Source organism: Oenanthe melanoleuca, chromosome 5 (assembly GCF_029582105.1).
Source record: "Oenanthe melanoleuca isolate GR-GAL-2019-014 chromosome 5, OMel1.0, whole genome shotgun sequence".
NCBI classification, from domain to species: Eukaryota; Metazoa; Chordata; class Aves; order Passeriformes; family Muscicapidae; genus Oenanthe; species Oenanthe melanoleuca.
In genome coordinates this window covers 56161742-56172876 of record NC_079339.1, presented here as the reverse complement: position 1 = coordinate 56172876, position 11135 = coordinate 56161742, and the positions used below count along the sequence as shown (strand labels likewise).

General features: G+C 44.3%; 1 long non-coding RNA gene across 1 annotated transcript; it reads left to right on the top strand.

Annotated features, from left to right (window-relative positions):
• The first annotated feature begins 859 nt into the window (after positions 1–859).
• Positions 860–2610, top strand: LOC130254439 (uncharacterized). Its single transcript, XR_008840712.1, has 3 exons — positions 860–944; positions 1124–1159; positions 2482–2610. It is a non-coding gene; the product is annotated as an uncharacterized LOC130254439 (long non-coding RNA).
• Positions 2611–11135: the final 8525 nt, after the last annotated feature.

Sequence of the window (11135 nt, the reverse complement as noted above, 5' to 3'; positions counted from 1 at the left end):
GTGGTTCCTGCTTTCAGGCATGCTTTCAGGCTCTCTCTGAGTGCCTATTTTCCTCCCTGAGTTAACAGTATTATTTTACACATACGTAACACTTTTCATCTTAAAGGATGCTGGGGCACTTCAGCACCTACATCCAGCACTGCCAAAGAGGCAGAAAATAGCAGGCACACTTGAGAGAGCATCCTGTGGCCCCACAGATCCTGACTGAGATCCCTCTGGTGTGCAGTACACTCTCTGGGTAGAGTGTCACATATTAAGCAAATGCTGTGTTATAATAAAATGGAAACTTAAAAACCGTGCAGGTCGTCACTGTTGAGCATTATCCAAATAAAGTTTTGAAAAGTATGGTGATTATTATAGTTATTAAAGAAGATGTATGGTGATGATGTTCCCTTTAGCCTGTGAGAGGTGAGGTCTCAGCTCAAGGCTCGTGGGCTCTGAGCTCATTGAAGTATTCTTCTTTCTCATTGCTCATAATTAAATCCACACCTGAGCATGCTCTGTAATTTACTGCAGTAGCCTCTTCTCTCCCCCTTGGATATTCCTGTGAAATACCTTTGCCACCAAAGACAGAACCTCCTTAATCTTTTCTTCCTTCTTCATTACATTCACAGCTTTGGTAATTTGCAGATATTGTGGAATCTGGCCCTGTTTTCCACCCTGCAGACTTGCAAGGCAACAACATCATTTAAGCACCATATGGTTCTCAACAAAGTCAGGTTTTGGATCCAACCTAAACAGTTTAATATTATCAAAAGCCCGAGCTCTCTGCAGCAATAACAACCCCTGCTTCCTCTCCCTGCATTGTGTAACCAGAGGAAGAAAGCTCTCAAACCCAGAGAGCTGCTGTGATCTTGAGCAGGGCTGGGAAAAGCCTTTGTGGCCCCTTCATTATGATCACAGGACGAGTGCCCACCTGGACCACAAAGGAAGTGCAAACTCAGGTCTGCTTTCAATTAGGATGCCTTAAAACACACACCAGCTTTAGTTCCTATTGTTTTCATATACAATTAATTTATTTGATGCTTAGGTTTTTATTAGAGAATGGTACACACCTCCAAGCTGCAGAGCATGCAGTTCTCTCTATTATAGTTTAATGTGTATTTGGTTTTTTCTCTTTCAGGCCCTGGGATCCCAGTTCCCACCAAATTTAATGCAGGTAAATATTTTCTGTTGGAGTTAATGCATTTGGCATGAGGAGGGGAGGACAGGCTGGGTGGGGACAGCAGAGCTGGGCTGAGTGCTCATTCCTCAAGCTGCATTCATAGCACAGGGATTGGGAAAGACTGAGCCTTCCACTTCCTCACTCAACAGACTAAAAGGTCTCTGTAGATGATGAGTAATGCTGTGTGGAGCAGATGCCACAGTGGAACAGGAGCCCTGAGATGGCTCTTGTTGCAGCACCTTGCAGCAATGATTCCCCTCCCTGTGCTGTGCTGCTGAGGAGCTCACACTGAGTCACAGCCTGCCAAAGGGATGGCAGAGACATTTATCCCTGTTAGGTGACAAACCTAGGAAAACTTTTCCATTTACCTGTTGGGAGCTTCTACTGTTATAGGAGAATAAGAAGAAAGTATAAGTGGTGGTTTGATGTAAAAAGAAAAAGCCATTTACAGATTAATTAGCATTTTAAAGAGCCACAGGGGCTTTTTAGGAGAAAGCTGTATGGAGCTACAAATGAAGATTTATGCAGAAGCAATGATCTACAAGTGTTTTCTTGGTAGCTTACAGGAGGGTGAACATGTTGTTAGAGACATTAGCAATGGGGTGTCTGTTTGTTATCTGGGACAAAATGAATCATCTCTGTAACACGATGCTTCATGTGACAAAAGCACCCAGGTGTGGCCTTTCCTACCAAGCTGCACTGTAGGATTTGATGAGAGAGGTTAGATACAACTCCCTAGCAAGGAAAGGATTATCCCAGCAGATTATAAACAGGTCAATTAACAAAATACTCCTTTCCTGCAAGGGGCTGACCCTGATGTAGCAGGACAGGTAGATGAGGATGCAGGGGATGCTTGTCTTCTGTATGGTCTTTACTGGAGTACGTGGATGGAATAAGGGGTTTGTGATCTCAGCCTTTGCATATTGATATTGGGAAGAGCTCCCTGAGGAAATGGGGGAGAGCTTTTGCACAGAGAGCTTTCAGGAAAGAAGTGAAATCAAAAAGCATTGCAAATTGACAGTCTGGGAAAAGTCAACTCATTCATAACAAAAGGCAAAACTCAGTCTCTGGGACACAGAAGGCAATCAGAGAGAAAACAAATCTCAATTCTTCTTGCTTGGTGTGCCTGCTTGTTTAGTTTCTGCTGTGACAAAAGGAATAACTAATGTTATTTTACATGCAGTAAATTGGGTGTGGTCTTTTGATAAAATTATATTGTGCCTTGGTGAAATCTTCATTCTGCCAGCAATGAACCTGGTTGGATTATATCAGGAATAAACTGCTAACACATGATTGACCAGCAATGTTTTGGATAGATGCAGCTATTTGGCTGGAAAGCAGAAGGGCCCTGAAAACAACCACCTTCCTGTAACCCCAGCTGAACAGATCTGTCACTGACCTAGAACAGCACCACTGAAACCTTCAGAAATGTAGGACTGGGTGACTAAAAGGAGTTGTTTTCCACACTGGGTCTTGTCTCTCCCTCTGACTTTGGCACCCTAGAAGGAGGCAGGCAGGGGGAATGATGTTTATGCCCTTGGGTGTGCTTGTGTTTGTGTTTTGTTTGTGTGTGAGTCCAGTTTAGCTGGAGAAGAGTCCTGCTAAGTGCTTTGATTCCAAAGCAGCAGAGGTGAATTCATGGCAGGCCAAATAGCCCATCTCAGCTGGGCAAAGTGTCCATTGAAGGGAGCAGGGACAGAAGCATCCAAGGGGCTGAGAGCTGAACAAGTGTTCCACCCAATGTGCTTCAGCCCATGGAAGCAGCAGCCAGAGGGGCAGAGGGGATGGTGTTTGTCTCAGTGGGAAAGGAATGAACATTTTGTGTTTCCCAGCTCTTGCAAGGACACCTGTGGCCATGCAGGAGGCTGTGAGCAGAAATATCTCAAGGAATAGTTATGAAGGTCCCACTACCACATGTGATCAGGACACTCATTCCTTCTAATTTCAGTCATGTTTGTACTTTGACACTGGCAATATGTCTCTGTGTGTTTGTCATCCTGTAAAACAAAAAGATTCTCCAGGATTTTTACATTTCTTCATGGGAAGGGTGGCCAAGCATTGGAACATTGCCTGAAGAAGCAGGGGAATTGTTTCCCCTCTCTGTCTTGTAAAAGATGTAGATGTGGTGCTTAGGTTGGTTTGGTGATGGTTTAGTGATGAATCTGGCAGTGTTGGATAATAGTTGGACTCAGTGGTCAGATCTTTTCCAAACTTAATTATTCTGTAATTTTAAAGATGGTTTTTTTGTTGTTTTTTTTTCAACAGGTGTAAGTTACCTGAGTCTGGCTTGATAATTTGGGCTTCAGAAAAACACTCATCAATAAAAGCTGCTGCTCTTTGATGAATAGTCTGGGAATCTTTTGCCTTTGGATGATGTGTTCCTTTCTTCTTGGGGGAGAAAGGGCTGGTTGGTACTTGGTGTCTGAGCTGCCCTTGCAGTGTCACCTCATCCATCTCAGCCCTTGCTGTCTTTGAGCAAGACAGGGGCTGCAGTTCCTCCAAATGCTTGGAAATGAGGAATGACAGATGAGGCTGTCATTTGAACCTTTCCATTCCTTTGTGGAAGTGCACAATTTTACTAATTTTTGCCAAGTCTAAATAAGCTGTTTTGGTCCCCAGCTCATTCACAGATTTGACTAAATCAGCTTCACTCAGATTTTCTCCCTAAAACCACCGTGGCATAAAGCCAATGACCTTCACCAGGAACTGGTGAAAACACAGAAAATCTGCTCCTCTGGAAAGACTCATTTGTGGAGAATTGCAGGTCTCCCACCCCAATAAAAGCTTTTCAGCCACCTGGCATTGGCACAAGGAGATCAGAGCTCGTGCACACGGCGCTGTCTCGCTGACCCTGCTGGTGTTTCGTGGCTCTATCTGTGTTTGCAGGGTGAGCATTTTCTGGCAGATGGTGTTTGTTTCATTCTGCTTGTTCCCAGCACGGTGTGGGCAGCTCTTTGCTGCCCAGGTGGAGCCAGGCACAGCAGGATCTGGGACATCCTGCAGGGCTGAGACCACGGGATGCTGGTGCATCCCTGCAGCCCCTGTGCTCTAACCTCTCTTCTGCTGAGTCTTCTCTACTTTAAAAGTGCAATTCCAGCTTTGCCCTGATAAAACAACTCGGCTCAGGCATGCAAAGCTCTTTGGAGAGGCTTTTTGGAAGGTGGAGTGTGGTCCAACAGAGGAATGGGATGAAGGGGGTGCAGCTGGGGCTTGTGAAAGGCAGTGGGGATGCTCAGGGGGGTCAGTGGCTTGCAGAAGTGAAGGACCTGTTCTCACCTGGACTTTAGCTGTTAAATCTGCTACAGACAGCTGAGTTGTGGAGCTTTTTTAAGAGCCCTGGCAATCCCAAGGCAAGAGGACTGCTCTGTGTCATTGGCCCTGGCACTGCTGTGGTGTGGTGGGTCACCACTTGGAGAGCACATCCCCCCTGAAAATGCACAGGGGAGCATGCCAGGAAGAGAAAAACCATGTTTGTGGGTCTGTGAGGGTGTGTGAGGGTGGCTGTGAGAGAGGGACAGTGCCAGAAGGGGAGATGTGACCCTGTGCTTCATCCTTCCTGATTGCAGCTATGATTTCCACTAATGGGAATCTAGGATGTTTCATTTATTGGTTTGTTGAGTCTAAATTTCACATTCAACTCCCCTGCAGACAGGTTGAATGAGTGCTTGGCTTTTCCATGGTGCTGGAGACCCTCTCAGGGATAAACAGGAGCTGCTCTCCTGCCTGAGTGGGTCTCTGACCCTTACCAGTGGAGGGGATCCAGGAGATGTGGCTGGGAACAGCAGCTCTCTTGCATCTTCTAACATCCTTCAAGACATGTGTCACCTCCCTCAGGGGCCACCAGGGATGTCACCTGTGCCCAGGCTGGCTGTCCCTTCCCTGGACACAGAGGAAAGCCTGGAGGGTGTGGGGCCAGGCTCCTAAAGGATGAATAAGGAGGTCAAGGAATGTCATGGGAAGGGATAAAACTCAGCCTAGGCACACTAAAATGAATCCTGTAGGAGCCAAAGCTGAACTGGGACTGGCTGTTCTGTGTGCTGGTGACAGAAAAACCAGTGTGGGGTGTGACTTTCCACATAGCCCAAAAACTATGCAGAAAGTGATTCTGCCCCAGCAGAAAATCTGCTGGGGCTTGTAAAATGGAGAAAACTCCTTTGGGTAAGCACAGCTTGATGGAAATCTCTGCTTCAGGCACGCCAGCTACTCTCTAAACATGGAGTGTAATGGCTTTTGTACTTGCAGATTTCTCCTTCCCAGTTTGGATTGGGATCACATGTTGCAGTACCCAAAATTAGAGTTAGAAAGGGGAGCCTTGCATATTCATTTCTTGCTGAAATCAGGCTCCATATAATAATTCTCCTTTGCCAGCTGGATTAGGCATGGGGCCTAATCATGCCCTTATTAAACTCACTGGAAGTTTTGATGTGGATTTCAATGGCACCAGCACTTTTTCCCAAAGGGACATTGATACATATTTATTTATTTATTTATTTATTTATTTATTTATTTATTCCCTTGTACCAGTTGCATCTGGTTTCTGCTGAGTTTTGCTGATTTCCCTCACAGGACCAGTAGCCCTTGAAATGGGCAAATAAACAGAAATGGTTCCCAGAAATAACCCAGATAAAGGGTCTTTTCAGTTAGAAATTAGGAATTTAGTTAAAAATTTACTTGGAAATACCCACATCTGGAATTCCTTTTACAGCAAAATGACTGGGATCAGGAAGTGTTAGATCCCAGCAAATTCCAGTTTGATTGCTAGCAGGTGCAAATGCAAATGAGGAAAGCATCATACCTGCATTTTTAGCTGTGGATTTTGCCTTCCCAAATCTTCTAACAAAAACTCTTCATCGGATTTTTTTTTTATCCCATAGAAGAAAATTAGAAAATTACTGACTTTCAAGTTGTTTTCCTTGCTTCCTTTCAAAATGAAAGCATCACTTGGAAACATGTGTGCCTGCAAGTCTGCTTGGAAGCAGGGCTGCCCCCTCTAACCCAGCTCATTTTTTTAATTCCTTGAAGGTGCCGAAGGACCCCCCAAGAGCTTTTGATCTTTGAAGCTGTTTTATTGCAACCCAAAAAAATTATAAGCACAAGGAAAAAAAAAATATTTATTTAAAGACGGGAAAACAGTGAACTCCTGGGTGAGACAGATAAATGAAAAGCTGGAAAATTAATCTCCAGCCTGGCCTGTGAGGTCTGGCAAGCTGAATGTCGTTCTGCTGGTCACTGTGTACATCCAGAGAAACCCACTGTCCCAAAATATGTTTTTTGCCCAACTTTTCCTAGGTTTGGAGCTGGCCAAGCAAGGAGGCTGTGACTGCTTTTGGTGGATCCAGTCTCACTGATTAAAAGGATAAGATCTGACAGAAACAGGAGCACAGGGAAATCTTGGGAAAGGGGTGTGAAGAAGATCTGTGAGGTTGTGCAGGGTGTGGAGTACAGCAAGAAAAGAAAAGCCTCCAGCCCAGAAGAATGTCAGGAGGGTGCAAAACCTCAAGGACATATTTCTTCACAGAGTGGATCAGAAAGGGTTCGTGTTGCATCCTGTAATGGTAGAAGCCAAAGATTTTTAAAGGGTTTACAGCAGATAGGCACATTTATGGGTGACAGAACAACCTGTGGCCATCAGGTGCAAACTGGGATCTGGGGGTGGCCACCTGCTCAGCAGCAGACAGATCTGCAGTGGAAAACCCTGGGAAAGGCCCCTTGTCCATCCCTCATTTCTTACACACTTCCCAACACGTCCTCACATCCCATGGGATCCCTCATCCCCCCTCCACGGGGACAAATGAGCATCTCTGTGAGTTTGTCCTCCTGCCCCAGTTCAATGTCCCTCTTTGAAGTATCACCAATGACAGAACTCCTCCTGAACCCCCTCTGTGTCACTGCACAAAAAAAAACCCTCTTTGCCAAGGGAGGCTCGTGGTATTTCATCTTGCTCGAGGCAACAGATGAGAGAATTTCCTCTTTTATGGGTTAGCTCAGATGTGGAGCCCACAGTGTTCCCTGGCAGATTATTAAAGCATTAACCATGCTCATTTAATGGCATTGAGATGCAGATAAGATGTAATGCATCATGTATTGTATTCCCCTCTAGTGTGGCTGAGCATGTTTTTTAATGTCAAGGACAGGTGTTTTTGTGTGATACCTACTTAGTGGTATTTATGGTGATATTTGTTCCAGGGCTGCAGTTAATACTGTGTCCTCTGTTTCGTTACACTCTGAGGTTAAACTGCATGTCTGGCACGTCGTTTATTCAATTATTAAAACATCTTAATGAAGGTTAACAGCACAGTGCAGAGCTGACACACATAAATCTGCCAGGAGGGCTGGAAAAGGCTGCTGAGCAGCATCTCCCCAAGTGCAGATGGGGCAGATTAAAAGTGCATGAAAACACTGCCAGAAACAGCTCTGAACACAATCCTTCTGGGAGCCAGAGCTGGAGAAATGAAAAAAGGAGCTGTAATGGGTCTCCCTGCTCTCAGCTGCCAGGAGCACTGAGGTAAATGTGACATTTTGACATTTGTGTCTCTCTTGCTGATCTCGGGTGAACCCAAGTTTTAAAGACCAGCTCCGGTGCAGTATTTCTCTGAACACATCTGGTTAGGTTCTTTAGGGGATGCTGGGGCTCTGCTCTGCCAAGAAGAACCATTTTGGTGAGGGTGCAGACAGAGAAATTACCTCTGTGGAGGGGGAGAGGTGGCATGGGCTGATCCCAGCACAGGCTGTGGGATGGCACTGGGTGAGTGCTACCCACCAGCACAGGTATCCTGCAGTGCCATGGAGGAGCTCAGGGCTGCAGAAACGGTGTCCTAGTCTCCCTAGAGATTATTAATTAATTAATTAATTAATTAAATAAATAAAAAGGCTCCCTAAAATCCAAGAAAGCCCTGGGCTGCAGTCTTGCTCCAGCAGCTACTGGGATGGTGTTCAAATTGTTTTTTGTTCCTTTAGCAAATAGGAGTTGAAGCCTGGGAAAATGTTAGAGGACTTTGTTGTCATTTTACACAGTATTTTTAAGGAATAAGTAAAATTTCCAAATAAATCTGGGGTCAGGAAAAATTCTGTAGCTGTCTCTGAGTTTTCTACAGTTGATCTGCCACCTAAGCCTGATCTCAGGCTAAAGGGCTTGATGGATTAGTTCTACTTCATAAAAGAAAAAAAAAAAAAAAAAAAAAAAAAAAAAAAAAAAAAAAAAAGGATGATATTTGTGATTCACACCATGGCCACCCTTTTGCTCCCCCATCCTTGGGTGGGAGCCATTGGATTCATGTGCAGAAAGCAGAGATGTGCATTGTGCTCAGCAGTTCATTGTTGTGTTTACCAACTGCAGAGATGTTTGTTGCCCAGTGGTACAAGGCCTAATTGAATTGTTGCCTTGTTAATTTTTTAATCAACTCATTATAATCTTTTAATGACTTTGGAGCAGTGGAGGTTTTCCAGACCAGGATATGCTGATAACCTGGGGCTTTGGGAGCCAGTTTGAATGATCTTCACTAAATGAAGTCATTCTGCTCTGCACTGTAGTTTGCACAGAGATGGTTGTTTAAGATTTTACAGATGTCTTGGACATGGAAGCCAAAATCAGCAGCAAAGATATTTCCTGTCTTCTTCCAGAGTTGTTCCTGTGCCCTTTGCTCATTCCATTATATTTAATGATTTCATTCAAGTGATTTTGTTCATTTCTCTCGAGATGAAATGATTTGTCCCAGGGTTCAGGTGCTCATGATGTGCTCATGCAGTTCAATAGCCATTCACTGATACTCCCCATGGCCCTCAAGCATTACCTGCCACCCCTCCCCTCCCAGAGGTAATCAATCACTCACTGCCTCATTGTCCCCACTCCATTCACACCCAGCCGTGGCAGAGCCCCAAAAATGGTCACATGAAGAGAAAACACTCCTGAGCATGATGCTGGCATGGCTGGGAGGACACTGTTGTGCTTATTCCTTCCCTGCACATCTGCAGGTCAGTGGCTTTCCAATGAATATGTCACAGCTCAGATTGATGGAGAGGAAGACTGAGTCCTTCCCCAGAACTCACTCATCTTTCACTCTGCTCAGTCAGGTTTGGGAAGCTATAAAATAGACCTTTCAAGCATATAAAGATCACCAGGGTAGAACATTCACCCAGATTTAATGGGGAAGTAACATGAGTGTCGTTGATGCAAAGGAAAGCTCTCCATCACCCCAGTTTAAATCCCAAAGGCAATGCTCTGTGACACTTCAAACATACAAACAGTGCAGTGAGAATAAATATAATATATGGGCTTTGCCAATGCAAATGAAAAGCAATTATCCCAAATCGCAGTCTTAATTTATAAGCAGTCAGTATAATTTGAAAAATTGAAATCTGATGTTGCTAAATCAAATTCCTGTAATTCCACTGGGCATTAAGCACATAATAAGATTACACTGTGCACTGAGCATGTCCTTGTTAAATCTGCTGGCTACTGCATTTTTATTGCTCTCCTGGGGGTTTATTGAGTTTACACTTCCAGTAAAAGGTAATGTTTTCACAGTGTCTTTGGTGTGTTGGCCACACAAGTCTGTCTGCAGCAGGCAGAATTGTTAAGCCATATAATTTGCTCACATCCCTTAGTGGCTCAATTGGAAAAATAAAAAGGCAATTAAAAGACACCATGCAGTTGTATATAACCAAATTAAAAATAATAATAATGAATCTGCTGCACTGCAATGAGTAAGGAAAGGAAGCCAGGCATAATGGTGAAGGTCTAGCCATGAGACAGCTGAATTGATGAGCTCTTCTGCTTAGGCTTGGTTCTGAATGCCTGAACAGTGGTGCTAATTTGATATCTGCAATTCATACACAAAAGTGACCTTGAGACTAGCTGCTCTCCAAACAAGCAGGGAGAATGGGATTTCCTTGCAATGGGCTGTCTGCAGTCTTGGGAAATGGAGGAGAAGGCAGAGGGTAAAGGGAGGACACCAGGTAACTTGGATATTGGCCAGTGAGAGTCCCTGTGAGCAGCATGGTATTTCCTAAGGGAGACACAGAGAGGAAATGTGCCATTTTAGGAGGAGGCAAACAGCTGAGAAGAAGCAAATTCCCTCCCAACAAACCAAAGCAAGACAAAATGAATGCAGCAGAGACACCAAAGAGATTTGCACACCTGAGAACTGTCAGCATGGACATCCTTGCAGGACCATCTCAGTGTCCCCTGCAGGTGTGTTCTGGTGATTGATTCCCTCCTGCTCTCTCACAGGAGTTTTAGGTGTAAAAGTCTTCTTGAACACGCTTATTAATCAGGATAATGCTGGATAAGCTTGATAGACACAGTAATTTACATTTTAAATCTTTGCTGTTGTATCTGGGACAATCCCAGTATGAAACTGTGGGCTCAGATCTCTCCTAAGAAATAACACTGTTTTATTCACTTGGACCTTATAGGGTTGTGTAATCATCCTGTAATATTTAAATTTCAGTGCTTTTGAAGGGTCATCATTTGTTCTCCTGGTTAGCTCAACTTCTAGAAAATTTTACAGTCAAGTTCCAAGAGCACCTTGCTTTTACAGATGAATTTTGTCAGAAAAGAACAGACCAAGTGCACATTCCTCTCTAGGACTAAAGATAATTCTGCTAAGCAGGATGTGTGATGGCAGCATGAGAGCAGTGCACCCTCTGACCACTTATAGAGCCCCAACCTTCTGCTTAGGACCAGGTCTGAATTGGAAGACAGACCTTCATAGAATCACAGAATCATGGAATGGTTTGGATGGAAAGGGATTTTCAGGGTTCTCTTCCCAACCCCCCTACCTGGGGCATGGACACCTTCCACTAGATCAGGTTGCTCCAAGACCCATCCAACCTGGTCTGGAAATTCCATGCCAGATGTTTCCCTGGCATGCTCTTGCAGTTTCCAGCAGCTGACTCTTGGGGAAAAAAAAAAAAAAAAAGAAAAAAAGAAAAAAGAAAAAAGAAAAAAGAAAAAAAAAAAGAAAGAAGA